This window comes from Coenobita brevimanus, chromosome 77 (assembly GCF_032717465.1).
Source record: "Coenobita brevimanus isolate Jiangsu-jjx chromosome 77, ASM3271746v2, whole genome shotgun sequence".
NCBI classification, from domain to species: Eukaryota; Metazoa; Arthropoda; class Malacostraca; order Decapoda; family Coenobitidae; genus Coenobita; species Coenobita brevimanus.
This window is the reverse complement of record NC_137030.1, coordinates 6,344,404-6,355,972: the sequence shown is the minus strand read 5'-3', so window position 1 is coordinate 6,355,972 and position 11,569 is coordinate 6,344,404. Positions and strand designations below refer to the sequence as shown.

Here is an 11,569-nt window from a genome sequence, read left to right as displayed (position 1 = left end):
ATGATGATGTGCAAGGGGTGATCAAGGTGACTGCGGGCATCAATTATATGTTTCTTTGATTATCATGTAGTTGGTATTACACCTGGTGGCCATGTGCTTAGAACACACCAGTTTGAGTGACAGCTATGTCACTTGCATGAGTCTGATTCCTAAGAATTTTTCTTTTAATTTTTTTAAGATACATTATAATCATCATGTAGTGCCCCTACATTTAACTACCTTACAATCTTTGATACCTGGGAAGGGATAATGCCTGTAGTTGTGTGTGTGTGTGTGTGTGTATTTACCTATTTGTAGTATACAGGAATTGAGCGATGCTCGTGTTGTCCTGTCTCCATATCCACATTTATCTAGTTTACTTTTACACACATGAATGTTTTTCTCCTGCACCACCTTTTTGTCTAAGTCGTTCCAAATACTTATGTATTTACCCAATATACCTAATTGAGATACACACGAAATATGCTGTGCTCGTTGGTTCCCATCGCTGTTTCTTAGTAAGTCAAATTTAGCTTTAAACTCGTTTAAGTTTTAAAGACTGGATGATCTCTTTGTCCAGGCTATTCCATAAATCTATACTTCTGTAAGGAAAGCTATATTTCTTGATATCCTTCAAGCAGCTTGACTTTTTCAGTTTCATTCCGTGTCCTCTTGTTGCTCTCTTATCCCATAAAAACAGATCTTCTTGGTCAATTTTATCTACTCCCACCATGGTCCTGAACACTGCAATCATGTCTCCCTCTTTCTCCTTTCCTCTAAGGAAGGCAAATCCAGCTTTTCCAGCCTCTCTCTGTATGACAGATCTGCCAGACTGGGGACCATTTTGGTTGCTGTTCATGGCCACTATCAATTTTTTCATCATCTCCTCATCCATATAATGAAATGCTACTCTTATGTTAGTCAGGAGTTTATAAGTCTCCCTAACTATCTTATTAATGTGCTTTTCAGGTGACAAACTATCTTGGACCAGCACTCCTAAGTCTTTCTCTTCTCTCATTTTAGTGATTAATTCATTACCCAACAAATAATTCATTGATGGCTTCCTGGTACTTTTACCCATTTCCAATATTTTACATTTCTTTACATTAAATTTCATTTTCCACTTTCGGCTCCAATCATGTATCCTATCCAGATCCTCCTGCAGCATTTTACTATCCTCCTCAACCTCTACCTTCCTCAAGATCTTTACATTATCAGCAAACAGACTTGCATAACTGTTCACTCTATCTACCATATCATTTACATAAATCAGGAACATTACTGGCGCCAACACCGAGCCTTGAGGGACTCCACTTGTTACTTCCCTCCATCCAGACATCCTATCCTTTATTACTGTCCTCATTTGTCTGTCTCTCAAAAAGTCTCTCATCCATTCCAGGAGTTTCCCCTTCAGTCCTCCTATATATTCTAGTTTCCATATTAGTCTCTTATGAGGTACCTTGTCAAAGGCCTTCTCTAAATCTAAGTACACACAATCCACCCAACCATCTCTCTCCTGTACCACGTCAATCACTCTTGAGTAAAAGCTCAACAAGTTAGAAACACATGACCTTCCACTTCTGAATCCAAACTGACATTCGGCCAAAATATTCATCTCTTCTAGATATTTTATCCATCTGTCTTTCAGGATTCTCTGGCGCAATTTTGCGACCATGGTGGTTAGAGACATTCATTCATTCATTCATTGCCAGACGCCATGTATCCCAGACGGGGTGGCCAAGGGCTTAGAGTTAATTGTTTTACAGGGAGGGGCACTAATCCTCCACCAACCCCACTTGACACGTAGGGATGCCAACAGCATCTGGTGTTCCCAGGCGGTCACCCATCCAAGTACTAACCAGACCCAACGTTGCTTAACTTCGCTGATCGGACGGGAAGCGGTGTACTCAACGTGGTATGGAGAGACACTGGTCTATAATTCAGGGGTTCTTCCCTGTTTCCTCCCTTATAAATTGGTACCACATTTGCCGTTTTCCATTCTTGTGGCACTTTCCCCTCTTCCAGAGAACACATGATTAAACTGTGAATTTTATCTGCCAGTTGTTCTCTGCATTCCTTCAGTACCCAATTAGAAATTCCATCAGGTCCTGGGGCTTTCCTTACATCTTGAGTTTCCAATAATTTGTACACTTCCTGTACCCCCACTTTTATATCTTTTATCACCGGTACATTTCTAGTCACTCCCTCCCCTTCCACAAACTCTTTTTCATTAGTAAAAACTGACTGGAAACATTTGTTCATTATTTCAGCTTGCATTGCTGCATGTATGTGTGTGTGTGTGTGTGCATGTAAAATAATTGAGGTGCCTTGTTCCTATCACTGAAGCCTCCTTTTCAGTGTGATGATGACTTCTAGTATGTTCTGATTGTCACTTGAGGATTTTATTCTGGCTAGAAAACAAACAGTCTGAAATGATTAGGTGTAATCTAATCCTCCGTGGCATCTTTAAGAGTTGTTTTGGTTACTGCCTGGTGAGTTTGCTCAGCTTTTGAGTCACCCAGTGGGCTATGAGATGTGGACTACATTGTTTAGTTATCCAGACAGTTTGTCTGGCATCATTTACATAAGGTGACCAGATTTTTTGGAGTTAAAAGCGGGACACCATCGCGCGCGTGTGTGTGTGTACATATATACGGTATATATATATATATATATATATATATATATATATATATATTATGTGAGTGACAGCGACCACTGCTGCGCTACACCTCACCCTGAGGCTGGTAATCAAACACAAACATCTCATACGAACTCCAAACATATTGTACGGTACAGTGAATGTTGCATATGTCATTACTTTGACATACATTTGCTGTCCTCTTTTCTAATGTACTGTAATATATTCTCCTTTAGGTTGATTTCATTACAAAGTTATTTATGAGTTTATCACTCTGTTTATCTGATTACTGTTCCACATTGTTACTATGGTAAATACTTACTGATAATATATCTTGGTATGTTATCAAACATGGTCAAGAAAAGGAGATATATTTTGTCAGCATACATAGCTTTGTAACACCTCATACTTATCAGTTTATTTTGCACTGTGCACCTCTACAGTATATTCTCCTGTATATTTTTTCCATTGTACTGTCAAGGAAGTTGGCTTAAATACAAGAGAATATTAACATGTCATACTGGTGAGGAAGAGGTGCCTCCTATCTCAATGAGGATACAGGTATTGGCCTAGAAGACCTCAAGACAGCCATATCTTGACTCAGTTGCATTTGGTTTTATAATACTTTATTCATTCATTTTAACTGGGCAAAAAATTTCAGACACTGTATCTTGAATGTTGAACTATAATAAGTCATTGATATTACGATATGGTGCTGTTCATGAAGGAGTGTTATGAAAAAGGTACCAAGGTGTAGCATTGTCCTATTCTGCCAATAAACCACAAGAAATGAGTTGCACAAGGATAACAAACTCTGCCAGGTTAAGGTGAGTGAACCATAATTTTTATCTCTTCATCTGATTATTGCCTGATGCCATATCCTGTCTTTTATCTGGGGAGGCAGTGGTAGAGACACTTACAGTTACCTCAGCCCTACACCTCTTCATTCTATATGCCACTCAGTCCTCCTATTTGTGATGTTTGCTTAATTATGATCCTTCAGTTTTTCCATGATTTAGCTATTTCATTCCAGTGGCATTATTTGTTTATATTTTGTTAACTTATGTCAGTCAGTCAAATGATGCCATTCTTCCCCTCAAGGAATCCCCATATTGAGGTTGGCTATGGTACAGCTGATGTTTTCTATGGACTGGAAGCTAAATTAAGTGTCAAAACTTATTCCCAATAGTTACTGGAGAGCACTGGGAAACTTTTCTAATTTATGAAGGTAAATACAGTCTTTATTATCCCCTTCATTACAAGAGATCCTTCCTAAGCTGAGTAAAATAGTTTGAAGATATCAAGAACAAATTAAAAAGTATGTCATAGTACTGAAGGGATTAACTCTTAAGGGATGCTTAATATCTTCAAAGTAGAAGTGCCTGATTATCCTCATGTCAACATAGAGTGTGTAGAGATGAAGCTAATAGGAAAATGAGAAGACAGAACAAAATAGGAAATGGAGTGAAACAATGTGTGAGAGCAATAAGCATGAGATGGGATGGGGTACAGTAGTTATGGGGAGTGCAGTGAGGCCTTATTATATGTTTCCCTTTTTTTTATTGATTTTATTCATTTATTTTTGCTAAGTACAGTACACAGTAAATCACAGAACAGTTGCCTGTTAAAGTTCCACTGATGCATATAAAGCTGATTTTCCAGAATCCCCTAGTGTATAGTACAGTATTAGCATGGAAAATATTTGTGATATTTTGGAACACATCCATAGCTTGTAACAAGGATTGCCTGTAACAGAGAACCTTATAGAAGTTTTTCTTGCAGTCACTTTGGATGAACTATGGAATTAGGCATTTGGTAGAAGATGAGAGGATCCAATGAACTTCTGTTATAAGGAGTGTCAGTAATCATTATAAATACTACACCAACAGTTATCATCACCTCTTTTATTGCATGAATATTGATGTGAATGTGGCTCATCAAAATATGTAGTAGTTTCTTAGTGGCATAATTAGGTATTTAAGTTCTGTGTGCTGTATTGCGGCTTGGTATAGTATGTGTCAGTAAGTGGTATGGTAGTTTATCTCTGGTAAAATGAATTTGTCTCATTACTTAACCTACAGTAATGTAACTGTTATCCAGTCCACCATGTTCTAACATAGCCCAAAGTAACTAGTACATTCCCAGTTTTCAAAGTCCTAGCTTCCCATTTCTATCCTACCTAACATAACTAATCCTATTCAAAGCCAAACTGTGTAAAACTTGGTAAAATCAAACTTATTAACTGCCCAACATAATCTTGTGCAGCTCATCCCTACTTTGTTTGTCTCAGGATAACTCACTAACTTTTGATCTGTTGTTTTTGATGTGGCCCCAGGCTCATATGAATGTAAACACAATAGACTGCAGGCTGAAGTTGTCTTTCTCCTGCGGTTCAGTATACTTTTGGGGGATTGGTAAGGAGATGATGGACGTTTGTATATCTGGGAAGCAGAGCCATCCATTTCTGTCAGTGTTACCATGTGATGTGTTCCTTGCCAGCACCAGCGTGGACCATAATGCAACCTAACAAAAGCAGTGACATGTGAAGGTGTGTAACATGTAGATTATGTTGGGCAGGTTAATAAATGTAACATGTAGGAGGAATCCTGGGCCTCAAGAACTGGTCTTTTCAATGTCCAGAGCCAGAATACTCACTCTCCCCACTAATGTTGCCTAAGCTAAGCTAACTAAATCCCAGCCATCAGCCTAAACAAACTAAGCCCAGTCCACCAATGTAACCAAACCTAACTCACCATGACAGTCTAGTAAATTAACTCAACTCACCATGCTGCCCCAAAAGAACATAATTAGTGACCAATCTGACCAGCTTTCAGTACTGTACATCTAATCTGACTTCATGTACTGTAGTGCAAGCATGCCAAACTTAACCTAGCCATAGCTAACCAAGACAAACATCTTCTCAACTAATCACATCTAACATTAAAAAAAAAAGACCTAACATACTGGAAACTTGACTAACCCACCCTAACGTACCCTAACCTCCTGTTTCAGTTTTGTCTAGCATAACATAACTATTTATCTGTTTACAGCACAGTATCTGACTATTGTTGGACATGTTAGTCCTATGAGGGATGGCCACAAACATATCACTTCCACATCACCCTGTCCTTTGACTTATGGGTGCCCTCTCTCCAGCTTACACACACCCTTTGTCATAATTATATCCACTCCTTCCCACCATCTAATTCTTGGTCTTCCCCTCCTCATCTTACTCTAACTGAAAAATATTCCAAATTGATCTTCCTTAGCCTGATCTAAATCAATTCTCCTCAACATACCCTAACCAAGCTTTCCCTCCCATACCATCTTGCTTATAGACACTGTGCCATGCCTTGTGTTCTTGAAATACTTGTCAATTACTGTGATAAAGGGGTGTGAATATGTTTGGCAGTGAATAGGCAACAGCAACTTGCTGATGTTAAGTTTAATCCAAGCACTATGATGACTTTTTTTTTTTTTTTTTCTACCTCCAGACGGTTTTATTTGGCCTCCACATTTCTTGCTTTCTGGAACCTACCACACCCCATCCTTAAGTTGGAAAACAAGGGCAGGATAGTGATGATGAAGATGATGATACAAGACTAGGGGTTGGATATAACCCTTATTAACCCTATACAAGAGGTTTGTAAGCTGAGTAAGACAGTATTGAGGTAGGAAGAATGATTTTTTAAAATGTCATCATACTGAAAGGGTTAAACAGATATAAAGACATTGAGAATTGGTTGAATTATAACTTGATTCTGGTGTTGAAGTTGTATATAATTAAGTGTTGATATGTTTAGGTAGCTGAGCACAAATTGTTATTTTACAAGACCTGGTTAAGTTTTTAATGCCAATATTAATAGTGCAAGATGTAGCAAGTACTGTACCTGTGCAGACAGGTACAGTCGTCCAGCCTTTACTGAATATATTTGTCATTATCATGTGTCTGTGTTTTTTATCCCCTCAGATCTGAAGGTTACTGGAGAACGACACCTTCACATAGTGGCACAGTATAACTGGGCAGCTCCACTGTGTGGTTAACAGTAATACTATGCAGATAAGTATAAATGGGAAGCTGTTGAATGCCATGAAGGGTATGTATGAGGACGTTAGGACTGCAGTGCATGTGGATGGTGAGGAGAATGAATTTTTCTTTCTGAATGTTGGATTGAAACAAGGATGTGTCATGTCTCCATAGTTGTTCAATTTGTATATGGATGGGGTTGTAAAAGAGATACAAGGTAGGGTAGTGGATGTTGGAGCAGCCCTAATGAGAAAGGGCAATGTCTGGAATCTTCCTGTTCTGTTGGTTACAGATAATACTGTATTGTTAAGTGAAAAAGGAGAACTGCAAGGCTTGGTGAATGAGTTTGGGAGAGTACGTAAGAAACAGAATCCAAAGGTGAACGTAGGGAAAAGTAAAGTTATGGTCTTTGAGAGAAATGAAGTGACTGAATGCACAGTGAGGTTGGATAGTGAGGAAATGAAGAATATGAGTGCATTTAAGTACATGGGTTGTGTGATGTGTAAGGATGGAAGTTTAGAGGATGAACTGCTTGAATGGGTACAACAGGAAAGCAGTGATAAGAAATGGGGAAGTGAGTATGGAAGTAAAAATGTCGCTGCATGGTAGGATTGTGATGCTAACTTTAACGTATAGACGTGAAGTTTGGACCTTGCTGGAAGTACACAAGTCAAGTGTTAGAGCAGTGGTAATGAGTTACCATATTTGAGAGGAGCATGTGGAGCCACATGAAGAAACAGACTGATGAATGAGAGAGTGAAGGTGCATTGTGGTGTGGATGTGGATGTGACAGAAAGCATTAGGAGATACATGGAGATGCTTTGGCCATGTGTAGAGGGTGGAGAGTGAGAGGCCAATGAGGAGAGCATATGTGAGTGATGTGGAGGGGGCGGAAGAGGGAGGGAGTGACTGAGGATGAGATGGAGGGATGGAATGGAGATGTATATGAGAGAGGGAAGGGCAGCAAAATGACAGATTTACAGGCCAACATGACGGAGTTTTGATTGTGGTCACCCCTTACGAGATTGAGCCGTCTGCCAATAAATAGAAAGATAGGTTTGGCCATATGGAGAGGGTGGAGTGTGAGAGACTACGAGAGTGTATGTGAGTGAGGTGGAGGGGAGGTCGAGAGGGAAGAGGAGACCAAGGATGAGATGGCGGAATGGAGTAAAAATGTATAGTGAGCATGGAAGTGAAAAAGTTACTACATGACAGTATTGTTATACCAACTCTAACGTACGGAAGTGAAGCTTGGACGTTGCTGGAAGGACACAAGTCAAGAGTGAGAGCAGTGGAAATGAGTTATTTAAGAAGAGCCTGTGGAGTCACATGGAGAGACAGGCTGACGAATGAGGATATAAAGGAGCGTTGTGGTGTGGATGTGGATGTGATAGGAAGCGTTATGAGGAACACACTGAGGTGGTTTAGCCATGTGAAGAGGATGGAGGGTGAAAGACTGACGAAGAGAGTGTATGTGAGTGAGGTGGATGGGGGAAGAGGGAGGGGGAGGCCGAGGATGAGATGGAGGGATGGGGTGGAGAGGTATATGAGAGAGGGGGGTGTGAGTTGGGAGCAGGGCAGTGAAATGGCGGGGGACAGGGCGACTTGGAGGCGATTTGTTTGTGGCCACCCCAAACGGGATTGAGGCGTCTGGCAATAGATAGATAGATAGATAGATAAGGGTGTATGTTGGGGGGAGGGCAGCAAAATGGCAGAGGACAGGGCAACATGGATGCAATGTGTTTGTGACCACCCTTCATTGGATTAAGACGTCTGGCTACAGATAGACAAGCAGAATAAGCATTGTCTGTGTGTGTGTCTGTCCACATTCTCGGATTTTGACGTGCTGTACAGTAAAAGACACAGAAGGACGAGCTAGTACAGTATAATTGTGTGCAAGCAGTTGGATGCGAGTCACAATCACTTTTGTGCCTGATTTTTCACCATACATTGGGAACCCTCTACAAGTCATATTTCTGGATGGAATGAGTTGAAATTTCACATGGACATGCCTATATTTCAACTCTCCAACTCGAATTCTTCTTGCTCCTTCTGGCACCTTGCCAAAAACCTTTCTAACAACTTTACTTCATCATCCTTCCCTCCCATTTTCAATTCTGATGGTTCTGTAGCTATTACTTCTACTGATAAAGCAGATCTCTTCACTCAGACTTTCTCCTCCAATTCCACCTTAGACGATTATGGTGCTGTTCCTTCTTCACTTCCCCCCTCTGATTTCCTCATGGCTGACATTAAAATTTCTTCAGCTGGTGTATTTTCTGCCATCACAGGCCTTAATACTAACAAGGCGTATGGGCCTGATGGAGTCCTTCCTGTTGTTCTCAAGAACTGTGCTTTTGTGCTTACACCCTGCCTAGGCAAACTCTTTCGTCTTTGTCAATCAACTTGTACCTTTCCTTCTTGTTGGAAGTTTGCTCTCATTCAGCCAGTCCCAAAGAAGGGTGACCATTCCCAACCCTCTAACTATCGTCCAATTGCTTTAACATCCTGTATCACAAAACTTTTCGAGTCAGTTCTTAACAGAAAAATTTTAAAGCATTTTTCCTATCACAACCTTCTTTCTGATCGTCAGTATGGGTTCCGTCAGGGACGCTCCACTGGCGATCTTCTCACCTACCTGTCAGACTCTTAGTCATCCTCCTTTCGGGATTTTGTCGAAAGCTTTGCCATTGCACTTGACATCTCAAAGGCTTTTGATCGAGTCTGGCATAAATCTTTATTCTCCAATCTGCCCTCTTATGGTTTCTATCCTTCTATCTGTGCCTTCATCTCTAGCTTCCTTTCTGTCGTTCAGTAGCCACTGTTGTAGACCGCCATCGTTCTTCGCTTAGATCTATCAACAGTGGTGTTCCTCAGGGCTCTGTCCTATCTCCAACTCTCTTCCTTTTATTCATCAATGACCTTCTAAGCTGTACATCTAACCCTAGCCACTCGTATGCTGATGACTCCACCCTTCACCTTTCCATTCAGTTTCTGCAATGTCCATTTCAGCAGTTACTTCAACAAACAAGGGATTAGGCTATGGCACACCTAATGTCTGACTTGGCTCGTATCTCTGACTGGGGTAAAAATAATCTTGTTTTGCATCAAAGACTCAGCTTTTACAACTATCAACCCGACAAAATCTTCCACAGGTGTACCCACTAAAGTTTAATAATACTCAGCTTAATCCTGCATCATCCTTGAACACGCTTGGAGTTTCATTCACTCGGGACTTATCTTAGAAAGATCATATTACATCTCTTGTAAAATCTGCTTCCAAGAGGTTAGGTGTGCTAAGCCAACTCCATTCCTTTTTTATCTCTGCACAATTGATGAGTCTATACACCGGTTTTATCCGCCCCTGTGTGGAGTACAACTCGCATGTGTGGGGAGGTTCTTCACATACAGCTCTTCTCAATAGGGTGGAGTCAAAGGCTTTTCATCTCATTAACTCTCCTCCTCTTACTGGCTTCCTTCAACCTCCATCTCTTCGCCGTACTGTTGCATGTTTATCTCTTTTCTATCACTACTTCAATGGTCGCTGCTCCTCTGAACTGTGTGCATGCATTCCTCCACCTCTACGAGGGGCGCGTAGCACCCATCAAGCAGCACACTCTCATCCCTTTTCTGTCCAACTCTCTAATGTAAGAGTTAACCGTTACTCTCAGTCCTTCATTTATGCAACAGGTCAACTCTGGAACTGTCTCCCTCTGTCTGTATTTCCTGTTTCCTATGATCTCCAGTCTTTCAAACGCAGTGTGTCCAGGCATCTCGAAATGATCGGATCTTGAGTTTGGCTCTCTCTTGTATTTTGTTCTTCTCTTGGAAGGAACAGTTTTTGCGGGCTTGTGGCCTTTGATTCCTTCTTCCCAGCATTTAAAAAAAAAAAAAAAATGTGAAGTTTGGTGTTAGTGCGTGTCTTAGAGGCAAGTGCTTAGCGGCCTGATGGGGCTGTTATTTAAAGAGTTTATAGTACTAAACTGTTCTTAAAATAGGTAAAGAGATTGCACTTAGTGGTGATGGTGAATGCCACCAAGGAAAGCTTGCTGGTCACGTACCCTTAAATGTACTGGACCACAGTAGCCTAGCCTAGCCTCAGACCCTTACATCTCGTAAGGAGGGTAATCTGTAACAGCCTAATGCAGTGTCCTGCTATCTACCAACCTACCTACCTGCTTGCTACATTGGCTACTGATATATGGCAGTGCCCACTTAGCTACCTACCCAACTACCACAGTGTCCACATGTCTGCATACCCACCTACCTATCTACCTGCCTACCACAGTGCCTGCCTACAACTTCTATATTCTCTTTACACAAAACTGGCCTAAAACTGACATCTCACGATCTTGTGTGATAAGTTGTAACAATAGATTAATACCTGAATATAGTGACAGTCACGATGAAAGGCTGTGGAGAGGATGTGGAGCCATAGCTTTGTCTTTTCTGCCACTAAACTACGGGAAATATGCCACGAAAAGACGAAAATTTGGGCCATGTTAAGGTGAAATAACTACACTACTACCACCACTACTACTACTACTGCTACTGATGATACTACTACTACTACTTTTACTACTACTACTACTTTTACTACTACTACTACTACTACTACTACAAAACAACAGCAACAGCTGCTACAACTACCAACTACTATTACTACTGCTACCAATACTACTAATGATACTATTATTACTACAACTATTGCTACTACTACTACTACTACTACTACTACTATTACTACTACTACTCCTATTACTACTACTACTACTACTTCAACAACAACAAAAACAACAACTGCTGCTGCTACAACAGCAACAACACCTAGGGTGCTACTACTACAGCAACAACAACTAACTTACTACTACAGTATTAGGTTAACTAGGCAGTTTTCGCTTTGCTTGACCACAGCTTTATCA

General features: G+C 40.7%; 1 pseudogene; it reads right to left on the bottom strand.

Annotated features, from left to right (window-relative positions):
* Positions 1-1,789: 1,789 nt before the first annotated feature.
* LOC145408573 (5S ribosomal RNA) lies at positions 1,790-1,912 on the bottom strand (annotated as a pseudogene).
* Between the last annotated feature and the right edge of the window lie 9,657 nt (positions 1,913-11,569).